The sequence below is a fragment of the Ambystoma mexicanum genome, chromosome 14 (assembly GCF_040938575.1).
Source record: "Ambystoma mexicanum isolate Mex_15411 chromosome 14, UKY_AmexF1_1, whole genome shotgun sequence".
Classification (NCBI taxonomy): Eukaryota; Metazoa; Chordata; class Amphibia; order Caudata; family Ambystomatidae; genus Ambystoma; species Ambystoma mexicanum.
Window position 1 is genome coordinate 244,745,045 of NC_090940.1, and position 16,151 is coordinate 244,761,195.

Genomic DNA, 16,151 nt, shown 5'->3' on the forward strand with positions numbered 1-16,151 from the left:
CGGATGCCCGGGGCCGGCGGTGAAAGGCTTCCGGAATTTTTCTTACGATCGGAACGTTCACGGACGTTTCGTTTCACGCCGTGGCTGCGGACCGCACACGCGGCTGGCGGCCATTTTGAGCACGAGGCCGCTGAACTTCTCGGAGCTCCAGTTCGGGGCGAGAAGGTGATCCGGGTCTAATTTTTGGATTTCATGGTTGCTGAGTGCATGACCTGCACGCCCATACCTGATTTGTGTGTTTTCGTCATATTTTGGGACTGTTACGTCGAGTGAAAGCCAGGATAAGGACTACTATGGCAGGGCCTGCTTAGTCCAGTCCACCCACATGGCTTAATTTTTGGGACCTCTACATTGCGGTGCATTGCTGCAAGATGGCAGCAAGGCACTTCCTCGCCCTCTTCATCATCAGGACACTTTTCTTGATCCTCTTCATCATCATGAGGTGGTGGTGGTTGGTGCTCCATCCAGGAGCATTGGCAAGGACCTGAAAGCATGGTTTTGCAAATGTGTCCATGTTTTATTTTTAAAAAGTGCCATCAAGAGGTAGAAAAAATAATGATATACTTTTGGTGACTGAGGTATATCCTGTGGCCATGGGCAGTGGGTACATTGTACGAGTCATGAACTGTGGCCATGGGCAGTGGCCAGATTATCGGTCAATCTGGATACTGGCCATGACCACAAGTTGAGGGACTGGCAATGAGGTTAAAGTGGGAATGCCACCAGGGAATGGCTGTGTGATAAAGTATTTCGAAATCGCTATATGTTTGAATGGGAATTTGTTTTGGGCTGTGGCTAAAATTCGGGATTACATCACGTTGGACCCCGATTGATTTGGGGGGGTCCCCGAACCGATAAGGATGTGAGCCCATGGACGGAACCCAGATATCACTCATTTTGTTTACCTACTATTTGGGCATTTAAAAAAAACTGCTGGACGGAGTTACAACAAATTTATGAAAGCACGCTTTCGGGACCAGGCTGCGGGTCCTGCCAAAAATCTGGAGAAAATCTGTGCAGCGGTTTGGGCTGTAGGCATGAGCAATTCTTTTTCCATTGAATCTATGAGGAAAACCACACATTTTTGGACCCCCCTATAACTTTTCCCCCCCTGGACGAAACCTCACCAAACTATGCAGTACCATTCCGAGACGGACATATACCCATTTTGCAAAGTTTGGTGATGATTCTCTCGGGGGCGGGGGTGAGGCAAAGTTATAAGCCACTCAAAAGACGCTCTTGATGTCCTCGAACGCTGACTGCTCCAGTGGACCCCAGTGCCAGGCAGTCTCTTTCTTGGTAAGAGCTCTGAGCGGCTCAGACCTTGAGGCCAGGTTTTGGATGAACCGACCACAGTAGGTCACCATGCCCAGAAAGCTTCTCACCTCCGACACCGATTCCGGGGGCTGTGCACTCTTTATGTCCTGAACTTTCCGCGGGTCGGGTGACACTCCTCCCTCCTTAAACACGAACCCAAAGAATTCTATGGAGGGGCGCAGGAATTCGCACTTGTCCCTATGGAGGGTGAGGCCCAGTGACTGCAGTCTCTCGAAGGTCTTGGCCAGGCGCTTCAGGTGGATCACCTCCGTGGTGGCAAACACCAAAATGTCATCACTGATGTTGAGTACCCCTTCAACAACGGAGGATACCATGGCGTTCTTCGACCCAGTGCTACCCTCGGAGATCGTGGTCGACGCCAGTCCGTTTGGCCTGGAGGCGGTCCTGACCCAAGTGGACCGGGATGGAAACCTCCGTCCCGTAGCATACGCCAGCAAGGCGCTCTCGGAAACGGAACAGCGGTACTCCCAGATCGAGCGGGAGGCCCTGGCGGTCCTGTGGGGATGCAGACATTTTCGCCTCTATGTGCTGGGGCGCCCGGTGACTGTGGTGTCTGATCATAAACCCTTGCTCCTGATCCTGGCGGGCTCGTCATCAAAGCCCCCGGCCAGAATTGAGAGATGGATGCTCGCATTGCTTGAGTACGGGGTCACGCTGGTTTACCGGCCAGGCGCCAACAATGCGGCGGACTTCCTCTCCCGGCATCCCGGAGTGCGTGGGGGAGTGGTGGGAGACACCTGCGCAGAAGAGGCGGACGACCATGTCCGGATGGTAGTGGAAGGAGCAACACCAAATGCGCTGCCCCTGTCGGAGCTGGAGGCTGCAGCGGCTGAGGATGGGTGCTTCCAGATACTGAAACAGTCGAAGCAAAGCGGATCCTGGAAGTTTGATTGGAGGCTCTCGCCGGGCGGACCCATGAGGCGAAGACCGCCCTTGAACAGCTGTGGAAGGTGAAAGATGAGCTGTATATCTCGGTATTGGCGCTCCTGCTCCGGGGGATCGCATAGTGGTCCCCCACTCCAAAGTAGGTGATGTGATCGCCTTGGCCCATCATGGCCATCAGGGTGCTGCCAAGACGAAGACGAGGCTGCGGATGAAGGTCTGGTTCCTGGAGCTGGAGAAAAGGGTCGATGACTTTGTGGCAGCCTGTGTATGGTGTCAGGCAGCCTCCCCGGTGCAGAGGGAACCGGCGATCGAAGCAATGCCTCGAGGGACCAGGCCCTGGAAGGTCGTGCATGCGGACTTTGGGTCCACGTCCGTGGGCACCCACTTTCTGGCCATAGTCGATGAGTACTCCCGGTACCCCGAGGTGGAGTTCGTGGAATCGGTGGCATTCGAGCATGTGGTAGTCGGCGTGGAAAAGATCTTTGCAACCGACGGATTTCCCCTGACGCTGTGCTCGGACAACGGGTCGCCATTCCAAAGCGAGCGGTTCTCAGAGTTTCTAGCCAGTTGTGGAGTTCAACATCGGAAGATATCCCCGCTGTGGCCTCGAGCCAACGGCGATGCAGAAAGGCTGATGCGAACGCTGAACAAGACATTTCGGATTGCGCAAGGACAAGGCCAGCCCCTCCAACGCGCATTGTATCAATTCCTGAGAGTGTATCGCACCACCCCACATGCATCCACTGGTGTCGCCCCGGCGGAAGTGTTATTCCGGCGATGCCCCCGGGGTCTACTGCCGGAGGTACAGGAGAGAGAACCTGGGGTGATCAACGACCAGCAGGTTGAGGCTGACCGACTGGCCAGGATCAGCCAAGAGAACTTGCGCCGGGGTCTTCGGCCCCAGCGGCTGGAACCTGGGGATGAGGTGCTTATCCGGAACCGACATCCTCACGGGAAGCTGTCTCTCCCTTATGAACCAGCGCCCCTGGATGTGGTCGCCGTGAAGGGGTCGATGGTGACGGCCTCCGATGGGCGAACGGCTGTCACCCGAAACGTCAGCTTCTTCAAGAAGCTGGGAGACTCGAGAACTGACCCCACTCTGGACCCGGGTGTCGCTGAGATCCCTGATGATGATGGGCCCCCTCTCGGTGCCCCGGCCTCTCCGAGTCGGAGGCTGTTGCTGATGGACTGCCGGTGCCGGGGGTGAGCGGGAGGTACCCCCAGAGAGCTGGGCGAGGGAAACCCGCTTACCTCAGTGAGTATGTGTTGGGACCGTTGGAGGTTCATCCGGAGGGAAGGGACCCGGGTGGCTGACATTAAAGGGGCCTGGGCTCAGGATGGGCAAGTTGTTTGCTGTGTGATATGGTGTGTTTAACTAATGTTGTAATTGTGTGTCCTCCTGAAAAAGGAGGAGTGTGGCGTTGCCCCGTAAGGGCTGCGCACGCGGTGACGTGACGTTGCACGTCGCCGCGTGCAGCGTTAATAAACGGGGCATTCCCGGAAGCCGCAGAGCGACCGGGGAGCCCGAAGCCGACAGACGTGTGTGTGTGTGAGCTCTGTCGAGTTGGGGGCTCACGGGCACGCATGGGGGGGCCAAGGACAAACCCCCCAACAGCCATCATGAAGTGTTTTTAACATGCAGGTTTTTTGAATATGTATATGTAATTCAGTGAATCCATTAAATAACCGTGTGTGACCTCAAAAATGGTGACTTCGGGTAAACACTTATGGTGGGGCAGTATTACCGCAACCTTGCACTAGTGTGAGAGCAAATACCACTAGGGCAAAACATTGACCGAATGGGAAAACAGACTCTTTCATTGCATTTTTGCACCAAAGCAGTTTTTTGCTCTTCTGCTTAGTTTATTGCAACATTGCATTGAAAGAATGAGTTCTTTTGTATTAGGGCAGATATTACTGCCATAGTGCTAATTGTACACCTCGGAATGACAGCGTAACGAGTGTCAACAACATCATATCATATACCACTATTTGGAAGTTGACGTGCACACCGGTTACTATTTCTTAAATTCTGTCAATCATCTTTAGAGTATAATTTGACAACAGTATGGAGAGTGAACGCAAAAGGTTGAAATTGAGCACTTCCCTTAAAGTTTCAATTGTATCATTAATACGGACCGAGCAGAAGCCTTCCACTCCCAGTTTCCAAAAACAAATGTTCTCTTTGGAGCCTGATGAATGAACCCTCTCGGGACAGTTTTGCTGATTGGTTGACAATTGACTGTGTTCGACCTTTTCTCTGCTGCGGGTGACTTCTGACACATCCATTCTCTCTTGCGATCCTTTGGGTTGACATGTGTAATAGCCCTGAGACAGGTTCTGCTCACTGTTGAGCCGCAGTGACCCTGGGCGTCCTATTGCCATTCTAGCCGCATAAGAATCTGCGCCCGCGCCTCTGCGCTGTAAGTACAACGTTCAACCTCCCTTCTCCACTGTGATTTATTGAAGCAGTACTTGTAAAAATACCGTGTTTTTTTTCTTCCAGACTGCTGATGCTTACAAAATATGTTTCATAAAATAGGCCAGCTCCATAGTGAAGCTGCTCACAGGGGGCTTTTCAGGTCAGTCTTTTTGAAACATCCTCATGCTGAGGACACTAAAACTCTGGTTCTCTCATTTGCCAGAATAGCATTTAATGGGATCATTCTCCCAATAAAATCACCCTAATGAGAGCCATCACGGGTACATCAAACGCTTGAATTTATTCTCACAATAAATCTACAAAATGGAGAAGGCCAAAGGAGTAAAATGCAGGACATGCAGAATGGAGGGTTGAAGTCTTGCCAGCTGAACACCGTGCAAGCCATGCGGAAGGCGCCTGCTCAGGGATGTCATTGCAACAAAACGCATGGGGTTGCGGATGTGACATCACACAATTGATGACACCACAGGAAGTGATGGAACATGATCTTTGACCCAGGTGACGACAGTTCCAGGTTAATCTAGGTGACATCACCGGAAGTGGCTTGCAGGAGTGAAGAGAAGTACATAAATGTACAATTTTTAAAATTCCAATACAATAAATACATACAATAGCAACATAGATTCAATAGCAAAACAAAGAAATTATAATTAATTGTTTGTGCAAAGAAAAGGCTTTTCTTTGCACAAACAATTAATTATAATTTCTTGGCGCAGTGAGACTGGGAACATCTTTGTTTTTCTTCAACTATTCCTGTGGATGTGTATTGGCAATACACCCACACCGCCCAGATACCCGCAGCCTTGATGTTTATTTTCTTAATCACTGTATAAGCGCTGTGAACTTGTGACTTTTTCTGCCATAACTTTGTTGTTAGATTCAATAGCAGCAAGTCACCAAAAGTGCACATTACCATTAATGTTTTAATTGATGATACTGATATGTTATTTATATAGCACCTATTTATATACAATAACTATCCCAACCAAAGGTGGTACTCATTTATCAACCACAGATGAATGAACAGCTGAGTTGGCCTGGAAAGGATTCAAAACTGCGACCTGCAGATCACACGGATCACAGCAGCAAGCACTCATGTGCTATCTTACTGCTTCGCTGTTAAAAATGCAATGCCACAATAAAAAAACATGTCAAAACTGCCTGCACAATGTTGACGAGACATGTAATACTCTTATGTTTGCTGTAGATGTACATTTGAAAATGATATGCCACAATAAGATATTCCTATACTGGCCGCACTAAAATGCCAATCTAGCCAAGTAATAACACTTACCATGCCTTCTTTATCATACATGCCCAGAATAATATGCCATGACATAGTCAGCAAAGGCTAGACTAGCTGCACCCAAATATCAGTATATACAGGTAATAGCAGCTATCATGATTAATGTATTATTGATTCCCAGTAAAAATGTCATGCAACAGTAAGAAATGACTAGCCTGGCTGCACCAAAATCAGTCTAGCCACTAATAGCACCCATCATGCCTAATTTATCATAGATGCCCATTATGTTTTAGCACATCCCAAGGATTTATGTGGGCTGAGGCCAGATGGGGCAGAACCCCGACAGTCTACAAAAAGTCCTCCAGAGCCAGGGCCCTGCCTAGGCCCCTCCTCCCATGACTTTCTGTTTCCAAATGCATATAATTTTTTCATGAACATTGTTGCTTTAGCTTGCTTTTCACCCCTGATTCATTACCCAGGGTGCTGCATCTCCCATCTTTGCCTATTTTGTGTTCTTTCCTCGATGGTTGGTTTTGTGTACTGTTTTTATAGTTATTAGTATACATGGTGAGTTTAATTAAAAAGTATTTATTTGTATAGAACATTGATTGGCCATTCCTTTCTTTTGCACTGTAATCATTTGCTGTTTGGGGTGCTTCTGAAGCACATTCACAGTTCTCTGAAGAGTATAGCCGTCCCTCGGCACACGTTACGTTTGTTGTACGTTTATGATTGTGTTGGCTCTTGGTTTGTAGACGTGTGAGGTCTGAGTGGGTGTTTGTCACATGTAGTGCAAACATGCCGAAATTGTGGCAGACTCTGGAATGTAAGTCTTTCTAATATGTTTCTTGCACAGACAGCAAATACAAAACAGAGCGCCTGGTTAATGCCTTTCTCCGCCCAGGTGGGTATACTTATATAAATAACACAATTGAGCAAGGTCATGGAGATCTAACTGCTGAAATAGAGACACAGAATCCTGGGTTTGTCTGTAGAGAATGTAAAAGCAAAAGAATTTGGTTTTTCAAATATTTGTCATTTGATTTGTGGAACTCAGGTACTACACCATGTATGTTTTAATGTTAAATATCCTATGTTTTATAAAATCAACTATATATTAACACTTACTGCACACTAATTAAATCCGAACTGCAGTATACAGACTTTGTCACAAATCGGTGTCCACTGAGTCATGTTGTGACAAACCCAGGATTCAGTGTCTCTATTTCGGCAGTTAGATCTCCATGACCTTGCTCAATTGTGTTATTTATATAAGTATACCCACCTGGGCAGGGCAAGGCATTAACCAGGCGCCCTCTTTAGTATTTGTTCATAGTACAGCCCACAGCTGTGGGCTATTGCACATTCCCTGATCCTGAGGGCACGGCTAGAAAACAGACAGATCAACTCTATCTCCTCTCATACAATCACCATGGAGAAAGTAAACATTGTGTCATACACGGATGACTATTTTAAAAAACTCTTAGGGACTACATCCTCCCTGAGCAATGAAGATGGCATCCTAACACAAGGTTTAGCTAAAGACGAACTTGAAAACCTCAATCAGAAAAAGAAGAAACTGATACGAACCAAAATGCATGGCAAATTTATGCTTGAGTACCTCAAGGCAGGGATAATCCCTGAAGGGCTCCAGGTAAAAAATATTCCATGTGCATTCACAGACAACCTGAAATTTACAAAAAAATTCAGTGGGGTTGAAAACAAATGTAGCCGTGACTGGCTCATTCTGGTTATTGACATGGACGACGAAGAATGCAAAAAACAAGGGGCCGAATTTATAGAATTAGAAAAGAAATTTCAAGATGATACCACTATACAAGACGCAAAGGCCAAACTAGAAAAACTAGAAGCCGAGATTGATAAATTCACAGCAATAACAATTGAAAGAAAAGCCCAAAAATTCAAAAAAGATCTTCAAAACTAAGACCTATCCCTATCTTCCTGACAACTATTATACCGAAATACAACAACAAGGAAATTACAACAGAAGAAATCGAGGAGTCACTTTCTAAGGTACTTCATCCAGCAGCAGTGGAAGCACATCTGGAGGCCCGGGAAAACAACAACAACAACAACAACCACCACCTTTTTTTCAATAAGGGATGCAACAAGGACGTCCAAAGAGAAGACCTAGATCACAGGGACAATAGATGCGGACCCGGCAGTGGTATTACAACCAAGGACAACAGAGAGGATTCCAATCTTCAACCTATCCAACCACGTAATTACTCCAGCAGAACTAAAGCTTCTTGAGAAAGGGCTATCTTTTGTACCTGCAGCAAAAGCCCAATCCTTCAACACAGAAATTAAACTAAAACGTTTCTTCCGCAACATTCGCCTGAAATACTTTTTTGAAGTAGATCTACCCGAACACTCACAATCCGGCTCCGATCGTCCAGAGAAGGTGAATGACAACACAACTGGACTTAAAGTCAAATCCACATTCATGCCCTCCTCACACCATTCCTTGCGAATTTGAGACCTATGAAAAAATGGTCACCCTGCGATCCAAAAGGGTTTGTCACAGAGAAATATTTATCCAGACAATTTACCCACAGAAGAAAGGATTGCTCTTACCTCTCTGAAAGACAACCACAGCATCACGATCAAACCTGCAGATAAAGGGGATGGTATTGTCATCCTTAATACCACAGACTATGACAAAGAATGCCTACGCCTATTAAGCGACACAGACGCTTATGTACCTCTACAAAGAGATCCCACTAAGGATTTAAAGCAGACATTCTCAGTTTGACTAACCACGCCCGACTACAAGCATGGATCTGCGATGACGAACACCTCTTTCTGAACAAAACACACCCACGGATTCCAGCTTTCTACATACTACCCAAAATTCACAAAAACGTACAGAATCCGCCTGGCAGACCCATTGTATCGGCTTGTGGTTAAATTTTTGAACCTCTGTCAGTATATAGAGATTTCTTTCTCAAACCCTTTGTGAACCAAATGGCCTCCTACCTGAAAAACAGCACTGATACCATCTTAATGCTGGGAGAAATTACCATGAAACATGAGTACATTTTGGCTACTCTCGAGGCTCTTTACACCTCCATACCACAACAAGAAGGACTAGAAGTACTGAGATCTTTCCTAGCCAAAAGAAACAACACCGAAGCCGTTCCAACCAACTTCATACTGGAATGTGTCGGACTGGCAATGACTGAAAACTTATTTTTATTCGGAGACCAGCTATACAAACAAGTAAAAGGGGTTAGTATGGGCGCCACCTTTGCGCCCGACATAGCCAACCTTTACATGGCAAACTATGAGACAGAATATATCACGGCAGCAACTAATCCCTACAGAGACAACATCGTACTCTGGAAAAGGTACATCGATGATGTCCTTCTGAAATGCAAGGTGATCAACAAGACCTTATCGCTTTCCAACAATGGCTCAATCAATGTAACCAACATATCAAGTTTACTATGCATTGGGACTTCCATAGCATTGACTTCCTTGATCTACACATTTACAGATCAGGGGATTGCCTTCAAACAGAATTATTCCGCAAACTAACAGACCGTAATACACTTTTGCATTTTGGAAGTTACCATCCTGACAGCCTTAAATTGTCATGAACCGTCGCCTACATCCTTTCTTGACTTCGTGGTCCCTGACCCATAGGGGATTGAAAGCCGTAATCCTTCCAACATGGCCGCTTGACACGGAACGCTGCTTGCCGGTCTTTGCGTACCACACACTCTGTTCTACTAAACAGACACGCCACCGCGGCTCTGCGCATCTCAACGCTACCGCTTGCTGTAGTTGGACGAGTGTTGCCGGAGTTTGCTCAGGGCTTTCTACTGAATCCTGTTTCCCGGTTCCTTGAATCCCCCTTCCTTCCTTATTTTCCTCAAACTTACCTTATACCTTCCTGGATTTTCACCCGCGCTCGGGTCACAGCGTTCCGTGTCTACGAGCTCGGACATTGTTCCTTCCTGGTCTGTGTCCTGGACATCTGAACGTATCCTGGAGTTGGATTGTTATCCTCACGCTGGAATCCGAAGACCAGCACACAGGTTTATACAAATCCAGGACCATGTGAAAGAAGTCACCAAAGAAGGTCTCAAGCAAACAACAAAAACAGGTGAGAAGGGGAAAGACTTGACAGATTTAGACACCTACGAAACGATACAGACACAGAGATGGAAGCCGTGGTTCAAGACCTCATGCGAGGCATGCAGGGACTAACCACAGAAGCTGAGAATGCTGCATCAAAGCAGCTAGTCTTGACACGTGACTCTGCAACTAAGGAAAGCGTGTTATTGGGAGGAGCAGTGGACAAATTTGATTGTTCTTCAAAGACCCTCCCTACCTTCCTTGATTCATGGTTGATACACTTCATCTTCAAGCCCTACTACTTTTCCACTCCTAGAGCAAAGGTGTGGTTCATGATCTCACACCTCACTGGTAACGCCTTGACATGGGCAACCCCCCCAGTCAATTCGGGTGACGCCCTCCTGGATAATTATGATGGGTTCGTGGAAGCCCTAAAGGCCATGTTTGATTGCCCAGAGCAGGTTTACAGCACTCAAGAACATTTTCTTGAATTTCAACAAGGATCCCAGGATATGCTTACCTATGTGACCCGCTTTAAACAACTTGTGAAGGAAGCTGATTGGTCTCAAGAAGCCAGTTTCACCCTCTTCCGAAGAGGCCTGAATGAAGAAATAAAAGACGAGTTAGCCAGGGTAGCTCGCCCAAATTCCTTCCAGGCTCTCATGGACCTTTCCTTGCAAATCGACTTTCGAATCCAGGAAAGAAAGGCAGAGAAAAAGAAGTCTAAGTCAACCTTCCAAAAGGCTGTCACAGACCACCCATCTAGACCAGAGCCCACAGCTTCTCCAACCTCAGATCCAGAACCCATGCAACTGGGGGCCTTCCGTGGACCCATTACCCACAAGAAAGAATGTGCCGGATTCAAACTGGTCTGTGCATGTATTGCGCCTCTAATAAACATCTTGTGAGAGAGTGCCTTATTGCTCCTACTCGGCGTTCGGGAAACGCCAGCTCTCGATCCTAGATGGGGCACGGTTTCGGGAGAGAGATGTCTGCTCCACATCAATTCCTTACTTGAACAGTCCTGGACAAAATAATCTGTGATTTTACAGGCATTCCTATCGCCTTCCAAGAAAGAATCTTACCCCATCCTGGCGTTAGTGGATTGCGGAGCCATGGGCATATACATAGATCATGATTGGGTCACTACGCAAAACATTCCACATGAAATTCGAGAGACAATGCAACCTGTAGAAGCTATTGATGGGAGACCCCTGTCTTCGGGACCCATAACCCTTCAAACTAAAGAGATCCTTCTTTCTATAAACCACCATCAAGAGAGGATTAAATTTGACATTGTAAGATTGGCCCACTATCCAATGGTTCTAGGCATGCCCTGGTTACAGAAGCGTAACCCCTACATCAATTGGACAGCATGCTCCTTGTTCCTTGATTCTGAACATTATATGTCCCACTGTTTGTCCCTAGATACCTTACCAAGGTCCTCGGAAGGCTCTCAAGAAACTCAGCAAATTCCAGTCACTGTCTCTAACATCATCCGGATTCCTAGGGCCTATCAGGCTTACTCAGTTGTGTTCTCAATAGCTATTGTTCAAGCTCTACCACCCCACAGACCTGAGGATTGTGCCATTGACACTGAGTCTTCAGCAGTGATTCCCTTCGGAAGAATGTTTATTCTATCCGAACCTGAAAAAAGGGCCCTCTGTGAATACCTGTACACCAACTTGGAAAATGGAACTGTTCGACCTTCCAAGTCGCCAGCGGGCGCTACCCTCTTCTTAGTTCCTAAGAAGGATTCAAAGGAGCTTAGGCCATGTTTGGATTACCATGGCCTTAACCATGCACTCTCAAGGATCGTTATCCATTGCCTCTCATCTCGGACATCCTGGAAGCAGTCAGAGCTGCAGTTGTCTTCACAAAATTAGATCTTAGGGGTGCCTACCATCTTATTCGAATAAAGGAAGGTGATGAATGGAAAACAGCCTATAGAACACTCTTTGGCCTCTTTGAATACTTGGTTATGCCCTTTGGACTTGCTAATGCCCCAGCAATCTTCCATCATTTTATGGATCGAGTGTTTTCTGATATGCTATTCCTGTTTGTCATTGTATATATGGACGACATACTGATCTACTCCAAGGACCACCTGAAACATGAAGAGCACGTAAAGACAGCCTTACAACATCTACATGAACATAAGCTCCTGGCTAAACCCGAGAAGTGTCTTTTCCATGTTTCAACTGTTCACTAACTCGGATTCGTTCTTAGCCCAAAAGGAATTGGAATGGACTCCTCAAAGGTTGATTCCCTTCAATCCTGGCCTTTTCCAACCACTGTAAAACAAATACAATACTTCCTAGGGCTTGCTAACTTCTACCGGAAATTTAGACCAGCATTTTCTGAGATTGTGCATCCTATCATTACATTGCTAAAGAATCCTACTCCCTTTTGGTGGACCTCAGCCCAATATTTGGCATTCCAGCGGTTGAAGTCGGAGTTCACGCAAGCTCCCATCCTAGCTCAACCCGACATTGATCGAACTTTTCTCGTTGAGACTGATGCCTCCAACTACGCCATTGGGGCAGTCCTGAAACAGGAACTTGGCGACAAGTTAGAACACCCCATCGCCTATCTCTCTCGCACCTTGACCCCCAGTAAAACTCATTATTCCGTCCTGGAAAAGGAATTGCTAGCCATCCGTCAAGCCTTCACTGATTAGTGTCATCTTCTTTTGGGAGCCAAACACCCGGTACAAGTCCGCACGGACCATCGGAATCTCCAAGTCCTGCAATCCCTAGAATGTAGAAACAGTCGTCAACCCTGTTGGGCCTTCTTTTTTGCCCAATAACAATTTCAGATCCATCAGGTCCCTAGAACACATAACATTATAGCCGATGCCTTATCCACACGTCCCGATTATGAACCCCTTGAAGATTCGACCTTTCCTAAGACGTTTCCCCACACAATATTTGTTGCTCAAGCAATTACCCTCCTGGAGGATATTCAAATTCAAACCCAGTCCTCTGAATCTTGGAAGGAGTTTAAGAGAAACAATCGATGGAATCTCAAAACAAAGGACGGATACCTGTTCAAGAACAATCGCTTGGTTATTCCCACGCCTGGATTGAGACAAAAGATCACAAGCCTATGACATGATACTTTCCATTCAAGACACTGTGGCATCACCATCACTCTCCGTCTAATACAAAGACAGTTTTGGTGGCCAAAGATGAAGATGATATTAAGATCCATATCCAGGCATGTGCAGTCTGCAATCAGAACAAACATGATAACAAAAGACCAGCAGGTCTCCTGCTCCAACCAGCAATACCAACAAGACCCTGGGAAATCATTGCCACGGATTTTATTGTGGAACTACTTTCATCCAGGGGCTACACAACTATAATGGTTACCATTGATTTGTTTACTCATATGGCTCATTTTACACCTTTATACAAACTGCCATCTTCATCTGAACTTGCTGGAATTTTCCTGGAACACATATTCCGGCTTCATGGACTACCTTCCAAGATCATTTCTGACCGAGAACCCCAGTACATATCCCAGCTCTGGAAAAAGCTATCTGTTATACTGGGAATCCAGCGTGCCTTGTCTTCGGCTTATCTTAAAACCTGTGGCCGAATTCGCTTACAACAATTCGGATCATTCAGCCATCAAAACCAGCCCTTTCTTCTGTAGTCAAGGATTTCATCCTTCAGTCCTACCATCCATTCTTCCACACCCTACCCCAGTTTCTGCGGTTGATTCCTGGATTGAAGCACTAATTAATGTGCACAAGGAAGCAAAGGAACACCTAGAAAAGGCCTGAAGAGACGTTAAACATTATGCTGACTCCAAGAGAAGACTTGGGCCTTCCTATGCAGTAGGCGATAAAGTCTGGTTATCCTCGAAACTCCTTCCCCGTCACCTAGGACCAAATAAATTGGCTCCCAGGTATTACGGGCCCTTTTCTATAAAAGAAATCATCAATCCAGTGGCCTTTTGACTCCGACTACCAGAGTCATGGAAAAGGATCCATCCAGTCTTCCACACCTCTCTGTTAAAACCATATGTTCAGCCCTCTCAAACTGCTCCAAGATCTACCCCAGTGATTGTCAATGACCAACTCAAATATTAATTCTCCAGAATCTGTGGCTCTAGGTACCGACGTGGTCAATTACAATATTTGGTTGAGTGGAAAGGTTATCCTCCCAGTGACCACACCTGGGAACCTGTGTCAAACATGAATGCCCCCGGCTGATTTGAAGATACCATCTTATCCATCCAGGCAAACCCGGAGGAGCTGGGCTTCAGAGGAGGCATACTGTCATGAACCGTCACCTACGTCCTTCTGGACTTCGTCGTCCCTGACCCATAGGGGACTGAATGCCATAATCCTTCTAACATGGCCGCTTGACACAGAACGCTGCTTGCCAGTCTTTGCGTTCCATGCACTCCGATCTATTAAACAGACACGCCTCCACGGCTCTGCGCGTCTCAACGCTACCGCTTGCTGTAGTTGGATGTGTGTTGCCAGAGTTCGCTCGGGGCTTTCTACTGAATCCTGTTTCCCGGTTCCTTGAATCCCCCTTCCTTCCTTCTTTTCCTCAATCTTACCTTATAACTTCCTGGATTTTCGCCCACCCTCGGGTCACGGCGGTCCGTGTCTACGAGCTCGGACATTGTTCCTTCCTGGTCTCTGTCCTGGACATCTGAACGTATCCTGGAGTTGGATTGTTATACTCACGCTGGAATCCAAAGACCAGCACACAGGTTTATACAAATCCCAGACCGTGCGAAAGAAGTCACCAAAGAAGGTCTCAAGCAAACAACAAAAACAGGTGAGAAGGTGAGAGACTTGTGACAGAAGTATAATATACCCTACGGTCAATTTCTCAGGATCAGGAGAAATTGTACCAACCGAGACACACATGAGAAACATGCCACAGACCTTCAAAAGCATCTACTAGACAGAGGATACCCCAGAAAAGAGATTAAATACACAAAGAAGGAAGCTGCCAACACAGATCGAACAATATGCCTTACAAAAACCACTGAAAAAGATCTGGACATATTGGTATGTGTAACAACCTACAGTCCTCTCAGCACCTCATAAAAAAGACCATCAAACAGCACTGGCCTCTAATCAAGAACACTGGATCTCTCCAGAAAGTTCCACTCTTCGCATTTAAGAAAAATTGGAACATCAAAGAATCACTGGTACACACCTTTATGGAACCACCTAAGCAACAAATCACCCTGTGGAATTTGCCTCCCATCCAAGGTCACTATCGATGTGGGAAATGTACAGCATGCCAACACACAGAAACAACCAAAGTGTTCAAACACAATGACATCACCTGGGCCTTACCGGATCATACCAACTGCAACACAAAACAGGTTGTCTACATCATAATCTGTCCCTGTGGACTCTTATACGTGGGTACAACCATGAGAGCAGTGAAAACGAGAATCTGCAAACACCGATCATGTATAAAAAAACAAGGTGCCCGACGAACCCCTAGTGGAACACTACCTTAAACAAAAAAAACATACTAACATGGACATCAAGTGGTTTGTGATACAGAAAGTGACCACCACCTAAAGAGGCGGTGACATTGACAGAACCCTCACACAACTGGAACAGAAATGGGTCCACAAACTGTACACTATGAAAAAAGGCCTAAACATCACCCTAGAGTGGAAGCACTTCTTGTGAATATGACCCAATAGTTCAGTGACATTTGACAAGCCTTAGATGTACAATGCTGAAACCAACCAGTATCATTGAGTATTTTCTGAAACAGTAGCCCTGAGAAAATCTAGAAAAGACTGTATCTCATGCTTACACTATCCCTAACTATTACAATGTTGAAACATGTTGACAACTGATCTACAAACCTAGTGATTCTCTTTCACTGGGCCATTAAAAAATGTACCCAACAGTTTGAAAGGGCAGGCTTTTGTGTTGTGCGCAATTTCTGAGAATAACTACAACATGTATTGACTGTATTTCATATATACAATATTCAGCATATTGTGGAAGTCAAAACAATGTTTAAACAAGTGGGCAATGTTTGTACAAACTATGTGATTCTATGTAACCGTGCCACAACTAAATTCTTTTAAAGAGTGTGACACACCAGACTCTTTGTTGACTATTCCTTTACGTGA